This window comes from Chrysemys picta, chromosome 13, assembly GCF_011386835.1.
Source record: "Chrysemys picta bellii isolate R12L10 chromosome 13, ASM1138683v2, whole genome shotgun sequence".
Taxonomy (NCBI): Eukaryota; Metazoa; Chordata; order Testudines; family Emydidae; genus Chrysemys; species Chrysemys picta.
The window spans coordinates 37202082-37214897 of NC_088803.1; the positions used below are offsets into that span (position 1 = coordinate 37202082).

The window sequence follows — 12816 nt, forward strand, 5'->3', positions numbered from 1 at the left end:
GTTGGGTGATACTGTAGTCTGCTGCATCAGAAGTGGTACAAATTGAAGGAGATACATGATGCAGAACTTGAATGCAAAAAGTGCAGTTGTGGAAAATCAGTACTTAAAACAAGAGATTGGAGGTGGGGAAAGAGAAGGACGGTTCAGATGACAAACTTTGATTCTCCTATGAGGACTAATGATTTGTTTTTTGTTTTAATGTGAATCCCAGGAATATGAGATAAAGTGGATGCATTGGTCAAAAGTTAGAATTCTAGATGTCATAAATTAAAGCTCTGGGATCAAGGTGTGGGAGAGAGGGGAGGGGAGTTTTTTGTTTGGGTTTTTTAGTCTTAAGTACCAGTTTTAAAGAGACTGGTTTATTTTTTGGCTGCTAAAAAAATACAGTTTGTGAAATTGTGTTTGTAAATTCTTACTTGTTCAAATACAATAAGGTCTTGTGCAAACACAAAAGTTTACAGACCTTGTAGCATTGACACAGTTATACTGATATAGCTTATTCCTGTACAGGAAGGAGAATAAGCAGTATAAGCACTTCTACACCAGTATAATTGCATCAATAGTAAGGTTAAACCAGTTTTAACTATATCAATAAAATATCATACCCCTAACTGACCTAGCTATAGTAATATAAAACCTCTAGTGTAGTTTGTGCTGGGAATAATCAGCTGCATTCTGTGAAAAATATTTTCTGATCTGTCCTCCTGTCTGATACCACCTACATAGTGGTATTGCAGTCAGTTAAAATGATACAAAATAGGTAAAGATACAGTGATCCTATGTAGCAAGATAATTTTTACGTAGCAATGCAATTTTTGGGAAAGTTGATTGAGAAACCTGTAACTACTTGGTTCCTGATGACCATGAGCAAACATTATTATAGGATCCACTTGGCCTTCATTTGGAGTAGGCTGTTCAGATCTTTCATGACATGACAAGAAGATTTCAGATCAGGGTCACTTGATTGTTCTGATGGTGCTTACACCTCAACGGTTGTTGATGAGATCATCGTTTGAAAAATCTATTCATCCTGGAAAGTGAGAACCTGGCCCTGATGAGTAAGGAAATATATGCTAACAATTTACTAATTGAATTTTAAAATTAAAGCTTAAGTTTCTAGCCCTTATAATTCAGAAGATAGCAATCTGATTGTAAAACAATAGTGTCATCTTCCTGACTCTGAAGATAGGCAGCTGCAGAATTAAATCAACAAAATTTCCTCAATTCAATTTCCTCAAATTCTTTCTCATACTTGTGCTGCTGCCCCAGGGATCTCCCTGCATAGGTGTCCTTAGAAAGTTGTGGTTTTTTTTGTGTGTGGCTTTTTTTTGGTGTGTGTGTTTTTTTTGTTTGTTTGTTTGTTTGTTTGTTTTTTGTTTTTTTTACAGGCAGTATTTCCTGTTTATGGTCTCTGAATTTTGCATATATCTTCAAGTGCCATGAAAAATAGCTACTGTCTTCAGTCTCTTCAGTAATGCATTTAGTAGAAATAGATTGTATGGCACTTATTTAAAGCCCATTGATTGACTTAAAAAAAACAGACCTTAAATATTAATGACAGAACTGGAAGTGTCAGTTAGTCTAATCTCTCGTTGCTTTGAGGACATGTGTTCCTTATAACTTTATAAAACACAAACTTTTGCTACAAAAGTAAATTGTCTACTAGCATTTGCATTCTCAAGGAAACTCTTATCAAAATGCATGCTTCTTATGTAATAGTAGATTAGGCTGCTTAAATGTTTATTGCAGGATAACTGTGAAAGGCCCATTTGTTTCTTGCCTCATTACATTTTATATTTACCTTTAATTGATTCAAATAACTGTTGAAGATATGAAATCCATCCTGCTAATTAGAAGGAAATATGAGTTTTAGAAAACTGTTAGTTTGACCGGCTTGAGAATTTATTGGCAGAGTCCTGACTGCTATTTATAGTAACTCAGGTTTTGGATATCTATGCTACCTCTTTCCTATCTTCTGAAGGAATGGAGGGCCATTTTGTAAAGTTTGTATTATATTAATGCGGTAAAGTATGGTCATCTGCATGGTCTGTCAAAGCTAAGGCGTTAAGACTGTAGTTGTAGAACTTAGATGCCTTCACACTGAAGTATTTGGGTGTACCAAATTTTCTTCTGTCAGAGATAAAATTCATGTTCACATCTAGCACTTTTACAGGAAAATTAAGAGCATATTTCTCTATTACATCCCATGTAAAACCTATGTTAAAAATATTACGGGTGCAAAGTCAAGCACTCAAAAGTTGGAAAATGCCAGAATTAAGGTTGCTCATACAATATACATATATATTATGATACAATCTTAAATTACATGACCATGTATTATTTTTTTTAAATAGGACAGTTGCCCCATTCATTGCACAGTGTGGACAGTGCTTGCTGAATGGTTACCTATTCAGTATTTCTCTTTGTTCTCATTATTTGGTATATGTCTTCCATGCCATATTTACTGCACAGCATCCAAACCCTGCACTCAATACAGAACTATTGATTTCCTCATGGGTTTTTCTGTGGTACTGATCATGAAGCACTCAGTACCATAAACTTATCTTCATAACATATCCTTTGAAGTGTGGATGGGGAACTGAGGCACAAAGAGACGAAGTTCAAAAGTGTCAATTTTGGGTGTCCAACCTGAGACACCTAGGGCCTGGTATTTTTCAGAGTCCTTAGCATTCTTATAGCACTGGATATGTTCAATGCACATTTACCTTTGCCTTCAGTTGCAATTGTGAGTGCCCTTTGGTAAATCTAACCCCAGGTTTCTCAAGTTTGGCACTAATAAAATAAGGAACACACAAACAAAAACTTTTCAGAGGCCCACTAATTAAATGGCTTGCTCAGCATCATATAAGAACTTTGTGGTAGAGACAGGGATACAATTTAATTCTTCGCAGTGTCATTCAGTTGTCATAACCATGAGGCCATCCTTTGTCTTCCTGCAGTCCCCTGTCTCACAGTGCATCTTGCATTTTCTGCAGCAAATGAGGCAGGGTCCCATAGACAAGTCTTATTTACTACATAAACTAGATTAATTCCCTGAGTACTGCCCATCTTGTGTACTTAGTGAGGCAGGGATCCTGTGGAGAAAAAAATAGTATATGATACTGTAATTAAAGATTATCATAATGCATTGCAGAAGCAGCCTTAATTCTGGCATTTCATAACATCTGAGGCTTGACTTTGCAACCCTAATTTTCTTTTAATACGGTGGTTTTGAATGTAATGTGTTTTTTTTTTTTTTTTTAACTTTGCACATAATGCATCATGTGCAACTATATGGACTCCCGTCCCCGCCCCCCACATGAGTCATCAGCAAAATAGAAACCTTTAGATCCACAGCACACATCTCTGACACTTGAGCTAATAGCATAACTGGTGGCAGTGTAAAAGGCTGTTTATCCTCTGTGAACCAGCCCCTGCCAGTGGGTTTCACAACTATTTGCTAGACAGTACAGGAATGTTGAGACTCAAGAATCGTGGGTCTATTCCAGGCTCTGGAAAACCGTGTTCTCTACTGGCTATAGAAGAGGGGTGGAGAACCTCTGGCCCACGGGCCAGATCCGTCCCCCTGCTTAATTTCATCCGGACTGCGGCAAGTCTCCACGCCGTGGGCCGGAAGCCCTGAGCCTTGGCGCCCCCCCATGGGCCTGGAGACGTGAGCACTGGCTCGCCTCACTGAGGGGGGAAGCTAGGGTGCCAGCAGTTGGTGGGCTGCCCTTGCGGCCCCTAGGCGAAGGGGTGATCAAGAAAGCTCTGAGTCCGCGTGCGCCTACCTACGCCCGCAGGCGTGGTCCCCACAGCTCCCATTGGCTGGGAACCGTGGCCAGTGGGAGCTGCGGGGGTGGTGCCTCCAGGCATGGGCAGCACACACTGTGCAGAGCTGCCTGGCCACATCCTGGCAGCTTCCGGGAGCAGCACAGGGCCAGGGCAGGGGGGAGCCTGCCTTAACCCTACTGTGCCGCTGACCAGGAGCCACCTGAGCTAAACGGCGGCCGGCCAGAGCCGGCACCACTTACCGCCTCCTTTTTAAAAATCAGGATGTCCAGATAACTTGGATCCAAGAGTTTTTAAAAGAGCTGGCTGAGGAGCTCACTGGACTGTTAACCTTGATTTTTCAATAAGTCTTGGAGCATTGGGAAAGTTTCAGAAGATTGGAAGACCGCTAATGTGCCAGTTCTTAAAAATGGTAAATGGGATGACCCATGTAATTATGGGCCTGTCAGCCTGACATTATCCAGGGCAAGTTAATGGAGCAGCCCATATAAGAAACAATTAATAAAGAATTAAAGGAGGGTAATTAATGCAAATCAGCAAGAGTTTAAGGAAAATAGATCCTGTCAGACTAACTTGATAGCTTTTTTTATGAGATTACAAGTTTGGTTGTTTAAAGGTAACAGTGTTTGATGTAATATATTTTGACTTCTGTAAGGTGTTCAATTTGGTACTGCGTAACATTTTGATATTAAAAAAACCCCAGAACAATATAAAATTAACATGGCACATGTTAAGTGGATTAAAAATTGGTTAACTCATGGGTCTCAAAATATAATTGTAAATGGGAAATCATTATCAAGTGGTTTTGTTTCTAGTAGCATCCCACATGGATCGGTTCTTGGCCCTATGATATTTGTCAATGATCTGGAAGAAAACATAAAATCATTACTGATAAAATTTGCAGATGCCTCCAAAATTGGGGGGAGTTGTAAATAATGAAGAGAAGAGGTCACTGATTCAGAGCGATCTGGATTGCTTGGTAAACTGGGAACAAACAACTAATATGCATTTTAATATGGCTAAAAGTAAAGGTATATATCTAGGAATAAAGAACGTAGGCCATACCTCCATCATGGGGGAACTCTATCATGGGAAGCAGTGACTCTAAAAAAGTCGCAGTGATGGTTGTAGTCGATAATCAGCTGCACATAAGTGGCTGCTGAAACGCTGTGGCCAAAAGATCTAGTGCCATCCTGGGATGCATAAACAGGGAATTTTTGGTAAGGGGTAGAGAGGCTATTTTACCTCTATATTTGACACAGAGGATGTTATTGCTGCTGGAATACTGTGTCCAGTTCTGATGTCAACAATTCAAGAAGGATGTTGATAAATTGGAGAGGACTCTGAGAAGGGCCACAAGAATGATTAAAGGATTAGAAAACATGCCTTATAGTGATAGATTGAGCTCTTTGAGTCTATTTCAAAGAGAAGGTTAAGGGGTGACTTGATTACAGTCGGTAAGTCTAACAAATATTTGATAGTGGGCTCTTCAGTCTAGCAGGGAAAAGTATTACATGACCCGATGGCTGGAAGTTGAAGCTAGACATATTCAGACTGGAAATAAGGCATAATTTTTTCATGGTGAGAGCAATTAACCAATGGAACAGTTTACCAAGAGTTGTGATGGATTCTCTCACTGTCAAGTTTAAAATCCAGACTGGATGTTTTTTTGAAAGATACGCTCTAGGAATTATTTTGGGGAAGTTCAAAGGCCTTTGTTACACAGGAGGGAAGACTAGATGATCACAGTGGTCCCTTCTGGCCTTGGAATCTATCTGGATCCAGTCAGTGCTGCATCTTTATTGATGAAAGAAGTTGGTGTTGAGAATTTTGAAGTATTAACATACTCAATAGCTTATAACCAAGTGTAGCAAAGAAACTCAGAGTTCCTGATTAATCTGTATTTTTGAAAGTAGCTGCTAATGACTTATTTTCCTGTTGAGATAGAAATAACTTGATAGAAAGTTGATCATTATTTATCAAGTGAAAAAGCAACCTAATATTCAGAAGTATTTTATGTATATTTAGGAATTGTTACTAAGGGCTTGTCTACATGGGACATTTAGAGAAATTAGTGTGAAATTAAAGTGCAATATCTACTCTACACGTGGTCATTTTTATTCTGCATTAAAAGTGCCTTGGATTATCCTAAACCACAAAAAGTCAGTTTTTGTCCTGGTCTAAGTTTTTGTCAGCAGAAGCTGTCTTTTTTGCTACAGGTTTGCATGTATCCACACCCAAATTTGATGTACATTGACAAAACCCAGCCTTTCTGTTGCCCAAATAAAACCACTTCTGCAAATGACAAGTCCTCAGCAGACATAATTCTACTGACAGAATGCCAGTGTGGATACTGCATTGCCTGTGTCAGTTAGCAGTTCTCCAGCAATAGTCCTACAGTCCCCTCTGTCTGCGACAGTGACCACACCAATAACAATTTTGAACTAGCTGCCCAGGAGTCCCAGTGACCAGAAACCTGACCGCTTTAAAATTCCCAGTGTGTTTTGGAAATACCGATTTTTTTTTTTTTTTTTTTTTTTTTTTTTTTTCCCCTGGTATGTTACGTTTGCAAGCACACCCAGTAGCCCATCTTTTTTGAACAGAGAGCATGGCTCAGTGCAAAGATAGAGCATCACCTAAATCTCATTCTCCTGCCTGGTTCAGGAAAAGAAGGTCCTGAATCTTCTTTACATGCAGGGAGACAGGACCATACAAGTCCCAACTGCAGGGCAACCAGAGGAATAAGGATTTGTATGCAGACATTGAAGAGGGGAAGCAAGCCCTGGGCTACACAGGGAAAGAAGCAATGCCAGGTGAGGGACCTTCACCAGTTGTACTACAAGGCAAGGGAGAGGCACAAAAAATTGTGTCCACCCATAGATCTGCCACTTCTAAAATGAGTTCCATTTCATAGGTGGCATAAACCTCTCCACAGATCTGCCATTTCTACATTGAGCTGTATTCCACATATAGCAGAGACACCACCATCACCCCAAAAGTGACAGCGGAAGGGAAAAGGAGCTTAGGTGTATTGCTGCATTTTTTTTTTTAAATGTATGACTCTTCCTTTTCCCTCTGCCCCCCTTCATGGTGCCCATAATCTCCTAGGCCCTCTTCTGCCCTTTCAAAATGGCAGCCGTTAGCGCAGAGTCAGAGAACAAAGGAATTGGCTTTTACAATAGCTAGTTGTTTTTTTTAATTAATAACTTAGTAGCCAACATGTTTTGACACCAAGATGGCTGAAATTTTATTATTAAAACACCACATATCAAATCATTGCAAATGAACAGAAAGATACCAACACTGATACCTGAGCCTAAAAAGCAATCAGTGACTGTCCAATTGGAATACCTACTTTTTAAGCATACATTTGTACAGTACACATGTAATGCAAACATTGCAGAGGACAGTGATTTGGTTTTAAGTCTGATTTCCCCAGTCCAGCCAAACAAATCATCATGCTGTTTCGAGGAAGTGTTCATTGCTCAGGGGGCTCAGTTTTCTTTAGCTTGCAGAACTAGGCAGTGGGGACCGCTCTTCTTCCCTTGTGAAGAATTTGTTGAACTGTACACAGATGATGTCATTGAGATTGTTCCAGAGGTCAATAGAGACATTTTCTAGGAGATACTCTGATCCTGAGCCTAACCAGTCCTCATATGTTGCTGATGGGGAGAATAGGCATTGGACAGATCGCGTTATTGAGATAGAGCAAAAGGGTCAGGATTGGAAGGACAGCATGCTTGAAGAAAAGCAGAAGGACCGAGAGGTACCAAGAAATATTCCAAGAAATGTTATGATTCTGTTCAAGTACCAAACACAGGTGTTGCACAGTAATCTGGAGCAAAAATACCCAAATCCTCCTCCCTATCAGCATGTGCACTCCATGGACAACTCTATACACACATCCTATGCCCCCCAAAAGGCTCTGACATAATTTTATCCCTTTTACTGAATGCCCGTGGAAAATAAAAACTGTGACTATCTATCTATCGACTTCTGATTACCACTTTGCTTTAATACATGTAATAAAGGTTTTATTTGAGTTTACTGTTTGTTTTTGCACTTAATCTTTTTTTAAAAATAAATGGTATTTTTATGGGTGTCTCCAAACAGCAATGACATACGCCAAAACACTACTCCCCTCTCACCAGATTCACAGTAGGAATTTATAAATATCGCTACTGAAGCCAAATATACAAAGTACGCAAAAGCAGCACACTGTTATACTATAGCACGCTCTTTTAAGGCCTTCCTAAGCCGTCCAGCTCCTTTGTAGGCTCTTGTAACTGCCCTTATGTCTGGCTGTTCAAAATAGGCAGTCTTTCCATTTCACTCCTCCATCCTGCCGGTAATGTTTCCTCCTTTGCTTTCACAAATGTGTAATACACAAAAATATTTGCCTAGCTGAGATCCAGCCTAGTTATGAGGCATTGTCAGCATCCTTTGCACATTCAGCAATCAACCTGGTGCTGTCTAGGTGTCCAGTGTAAGGTTTAGTGAGCTAGGGAAACAAAGGATGGGCCGGGTCCACTGGAATCACTACTGGCATTTCAAGCCATCAATGTGAATATGCCAGTAAGGGAAGAATATTCCTGCCTCATCTTTAGCAAAAATCGTGCACGTCTAAATATGCTCTTCCCTGACCAGCCAATGTCAGAAAAATGTCCCTGGTGATCCAGCTGTGATTGTATTAGCATTGAAGAGTAACCCTTTGTCTTCACGTTCTTAGTGCCAAGGTCAGAATCAGGATACACATCCCATCAATCACCCCACCTCAGTTCAGGAAGCCCCTTGCTTGAAATCCCTCTCTTTCTTGGACAGTGCCCTGAGTCTCAATCCTGTGCAGCAAGAGATGCTTAATATTCTTGCAGCTTCATATGAAAACTGTCTCCATTGTGGATTTTCCAACCTTGAACTGACTGTTTGCAGTGTGGGACTGCAAACTTCTAGATGACTGCCACCTGATTTTTTTCACTGTCAAAGCAGCTCTTGTTCTGAGGCCTCTTGTTTTGGAAGGCTGGGGTGAGCTGGGTTAGATTCCTGCTTGTACATGAAGTCAAAATCCATTGGCCACTTGGTGGATATAGCAGGATAGTATCACGGTGTTGACTGACTTGATAGTTTTTGTTGGCTGCTTCTTTTTTTAATTTGGGAAGGCTTGTGCACTGTATCATTTCTAAAATGATCATGGAGACACATCAAGTCCAGGATAAGCCCTCTTTTATTACAAATCTAAATGAATAATTCTGAGACAAACATTGTTAAAATAGAGTTAGGGTTGAGAGTACATATCTCTTAATTCAGGGCAAAACCATAACAGGGATGTTATAATGCTTATTTTTGAGATAATTACAAGCCCACAAATTCAATGGTAAGTTTAAACTTAAAAGAAATCCAAACATAAGGCACAGAAACGCACGATTCAGGCATGTAAACAACTTTAATGTTTACCGGTAATGATGAGGAATTCATTTACGAGTACTGTAATGCATTCTAGTATTTGTGGTCCTAGATTAGATTAAACTGATGTGTAAAGACACTTTTTTTCCATAGTGGTGTTACTGCAGGTAAGAATTAATAATATTGTTTGGTGCTCTAAGAACACATTTGCGTATCTTGACATGTTATATTTCTTTTACAGTTTTTGTCTAGGATTTTTTTAACTTTTAAGCTCTTAAAAAAAAAATTATAGGTGAATACTAAAAAAGAAACCTAAAGAAAATACTACAGTGTGACTCTCCTAATGATTTGAAGATATGTAGTATCAACTTTTTTTTAGGGCTAGATTCATCAGTACACTCTGAGTGCTTTGCACCACTCTGGGGTAGTGTCAGACTGCCAGAGCATAAGTGCTAGTTTAAACTGGGTTTACAGCTGCTTTGTGTCACCAGAGAAACATTAAGAAACCAGAGTTGTACATTTCAGTTCTTCTCTAAGTAGCTGTCAATGTGGATGCCACTTAAGGTGCACATGGAATCTCAGGCATGTGTGACCGGATATTTTTGGAAAGCATGTCTATACGGGCCGCAAAAATGCCTTTGTGTTGCCTCATGTTCTAGTACATGGGTATAAAGGGTGGGGCAATGCCAACCCTCCCTCAGTTCCCTCTTGTTGCTTGAGATCTGTGTACTCCCGGTCCAAGCATCATGGGGTCAAATGAGTCAGGTTCCACCCCAGGTCCTGCAAGAATTCACTTGGTGGCTGGACCCAAAGAATTTATGAAATAGGGTTATCTTGTAGTTGACTCCCTTCTGTGACTCTCCTCACAGGTGCATTGGGGCAGGTTGGGGTGCCCACCTGGACCATCTACAGATGAAGAGCATCTGGTCCCAGGATGTCTTGAAACTGCATTTGAATGTTCTGAAGCGCAGGGCCATTTGACTGGCCTGCGTGGCATTGCTGTCTGTCCTGAAGGGCTCTATGGTGCAGATGTTGACAGACCACATGTCCACAGTACGTTACATCAATAAGCAGGGAGATGCATGATCATCCCTTCTGTGACAGGAAGCCTTCAAATCATGGACCTGATGTCACCATAGGGTAACCTCACTGGCCTTACACCTTCCAGGTACTATCAACAATCTGGCACGCTTCCCAAGCAGGCACGTGGTAACCAACCATGAGCGCCCGCTGCAGACATCCATCATAGAGCCAATATTTTGCCAATGGGAAATTCCCTCAATAGATCTGTTCCAGAGAAGGCACAAGCCCAGGATAGTTATCAGATGCCTTTCTGTAACAATGATCTCCAACCTTCCTATGCGACTTTGATTTTCCTGATCCTTCAAGATGATATCTAAAATCAGATGGGACAAAACCATACTGATTCTGACAGCTTCCTGTTGGTTGAGGCAATTGTGGCCATCAGATCTCTTGCACGTGTCAGTTTGGTCTCCCATCTATCTCCTGATTTGCCCGGACATGTTTTCACAGAACCACGGCCAGATATTGCACTCACATCTGCGGTTATTGCAGCTGGCAGCCTGGATGAGCATGGCTGACCAAGACTCTTCTCAACAAGTGCAAGGAAACCACATACTGAGCAGAAAGCCACTAGTAGGAAGAACTACTTCAAATGGAAATGGTTCTTCATATTGGTAGGCTGACATAATCTGGACCCAGTTGAGACTCTCATACGACAGATCCTCAACTATAAGCATTTAGTTCTAGCAAAATTCATCTTGCAGCAATATCAGCAGGTTATGCGCCAATACAGTTGTACTTAGTCTTGCATTCAACATATTGATATTCCTCATCAAATGTTGGAGCAGACTGCGCCAGGGCACTTGCATCATCTTCAGCCTGCTTCAGAAATATGCCAATATGTAAGATATGTGAAGCAGCAACAGGGAATAGCCCACTGACTTGTCATTGTGCCCTTGATACAGTGGTTGTCTGATGCCAGATTTGGAACAACTCCAATTTGACTGATGTCACTGTCACTCCTCATTTCCAGCATCCGGGGGGGATACTGCTTACCAGTCACCTATTGTGGGATCCAAACTGACACAAAAAGAAGAATGAAGTTACTTCTCTGTGGTAACTGTGTGATGGGTTTTTGTTTTGTTTTGTTTTTTGAGATGATGTAGTCAATGTGGCTCCCATGACCCACCCTTTACCCCTGCTTTTTGAAGTTCTTTGCAACGTGGGCTTTGAATTATAAGGGAACTGAGGGAGGGTCGCAGCTTTTTATGCCCTCATACAGGAGTATGGGGAGGCACAGGCTGAATGTGTGGCCTTGACAGACATTGCTATTGAAAAATATCTGATCTCACACACTAGGCACATGGGCACTTTCAGAGGGATCCATGCTAACTAAAATGTCTCAACCCACAATTTCCATAGGGTAAGTAACCATTCTTTTCTTCCCTCACTCCTGCTCTCAACATCCTTCATTACACTTCCCTGTGTGCACACACCCCAGTTTCCTGCTCCTACCCCGCCTGTTTGTGTAGATATGGTGCAACAAGTGTTTTGGTTGGTTTTTTTAAGAAACTTTTAAAATTAAGGTGTGGAGTTTTTTTGTTTTTCTCCTTTTTTGCCAATATTCTTTATAACCAAAAGTTTTATCCTTCAACATAGGCTGGCACATAAAATGTCCTTCAGAGAAACTTATACCTTCCATCACCATTTGTTCGTAATGGAGCTGAGGCCATTGGTTGCACTTATCAGTAGTAAATATTTATATTATGAAGGCTCAAATTAGGAGGACGGCAGTCCTATTGTGCTGGGTGCGCTGCAAAGAAAGAAAAAGACAATCTCTTGCCTGAAGGGCAAAGAGTGACGACAGGTTACATTCAGGGAAGATAGAATTCTCTTATGAAGTCAGGAGGCAAAAAAGAGTAGATAAATAGTCAGTTGACATCTTTATTAAGGAAAGACTGTGGCCTAAGTCCCTTCTGAGGACCGTATGAGATGGCAGCCATTTTGAAAGTGGTAAATTCTCTGACGCTTTCTTAAGAACACTATTCTTCAGTTCCTGTTGAAGGAAAAACTTCCAGTTACAAAGAAGGGAAAAAATGACTACTATACCTAAATCCTTTTAAAAATTATGCATTTCACCAGATCTACCCAAAATTTACATTACTGAACAGTTGTTAGTGTAGATAGGCAGTACATGCAATTAAATCATTTTGTGGCGGCTGTGGGTGTGGAATGGTTTGGCAGATGGTGCTAAATTTCTTAAAGGACCCATTTGAAAACTTTAACTCTAACCAATTTACTAGTAAGTTCCCAGACAAATTTTTTTTCTGTACAAAAAGATCAAGGCCTGGTCTACTCTAGGAAATTAGATCACTATTGTGACAGTGTACCCCATAAGGCTTTATGTGGTGGTGCTTATAAATGTATATATGACATAACTGGAATATGTTTTGTGCTTCCTGTGCCATGTAATATATCTCCGTAAAGGTTATAGTCTACTATATCTATTCGTCCTATTTGTACATATATATCATTTTCTACTTGAGGTTAAGAATATGGGCTGTATGCTTGCTTGGTTTCTAAGTAAGCTTTGTGAGGCAT

At 40.5% G+C, this 12816-nt stretch overlaps 1 protein-coding gene across 6 annotated transcripts in view; it reads left to right on the forward strand.

Moving 5' to 3' along the window:
* The window catches only part of LOC101931899 (translocating chain-associated membrane protein 1-like), a 47536-nt gene that overhangs the window by 1645 nt on the left and 33075 nt on the right, over window positions 1–12816 (forward strand). Inside the window, exon 1 of one of the 6 annotated variants that reach the window (XM_065566675.1) lies at window positions 11562–11638. The exons of 4 other annotated variants lie outside the window; for them this stretch is intronic. The gene's annotated coding sequence lies outside the window, so the exon portion shown is untranslated. Of the gene's footprint in view, window positions 1–11561; window positions 11639–12816 lie in introns of those variants that run through there. One more of the 6 variants, XM_065566674.1, reaches the window with a different exon arrangement.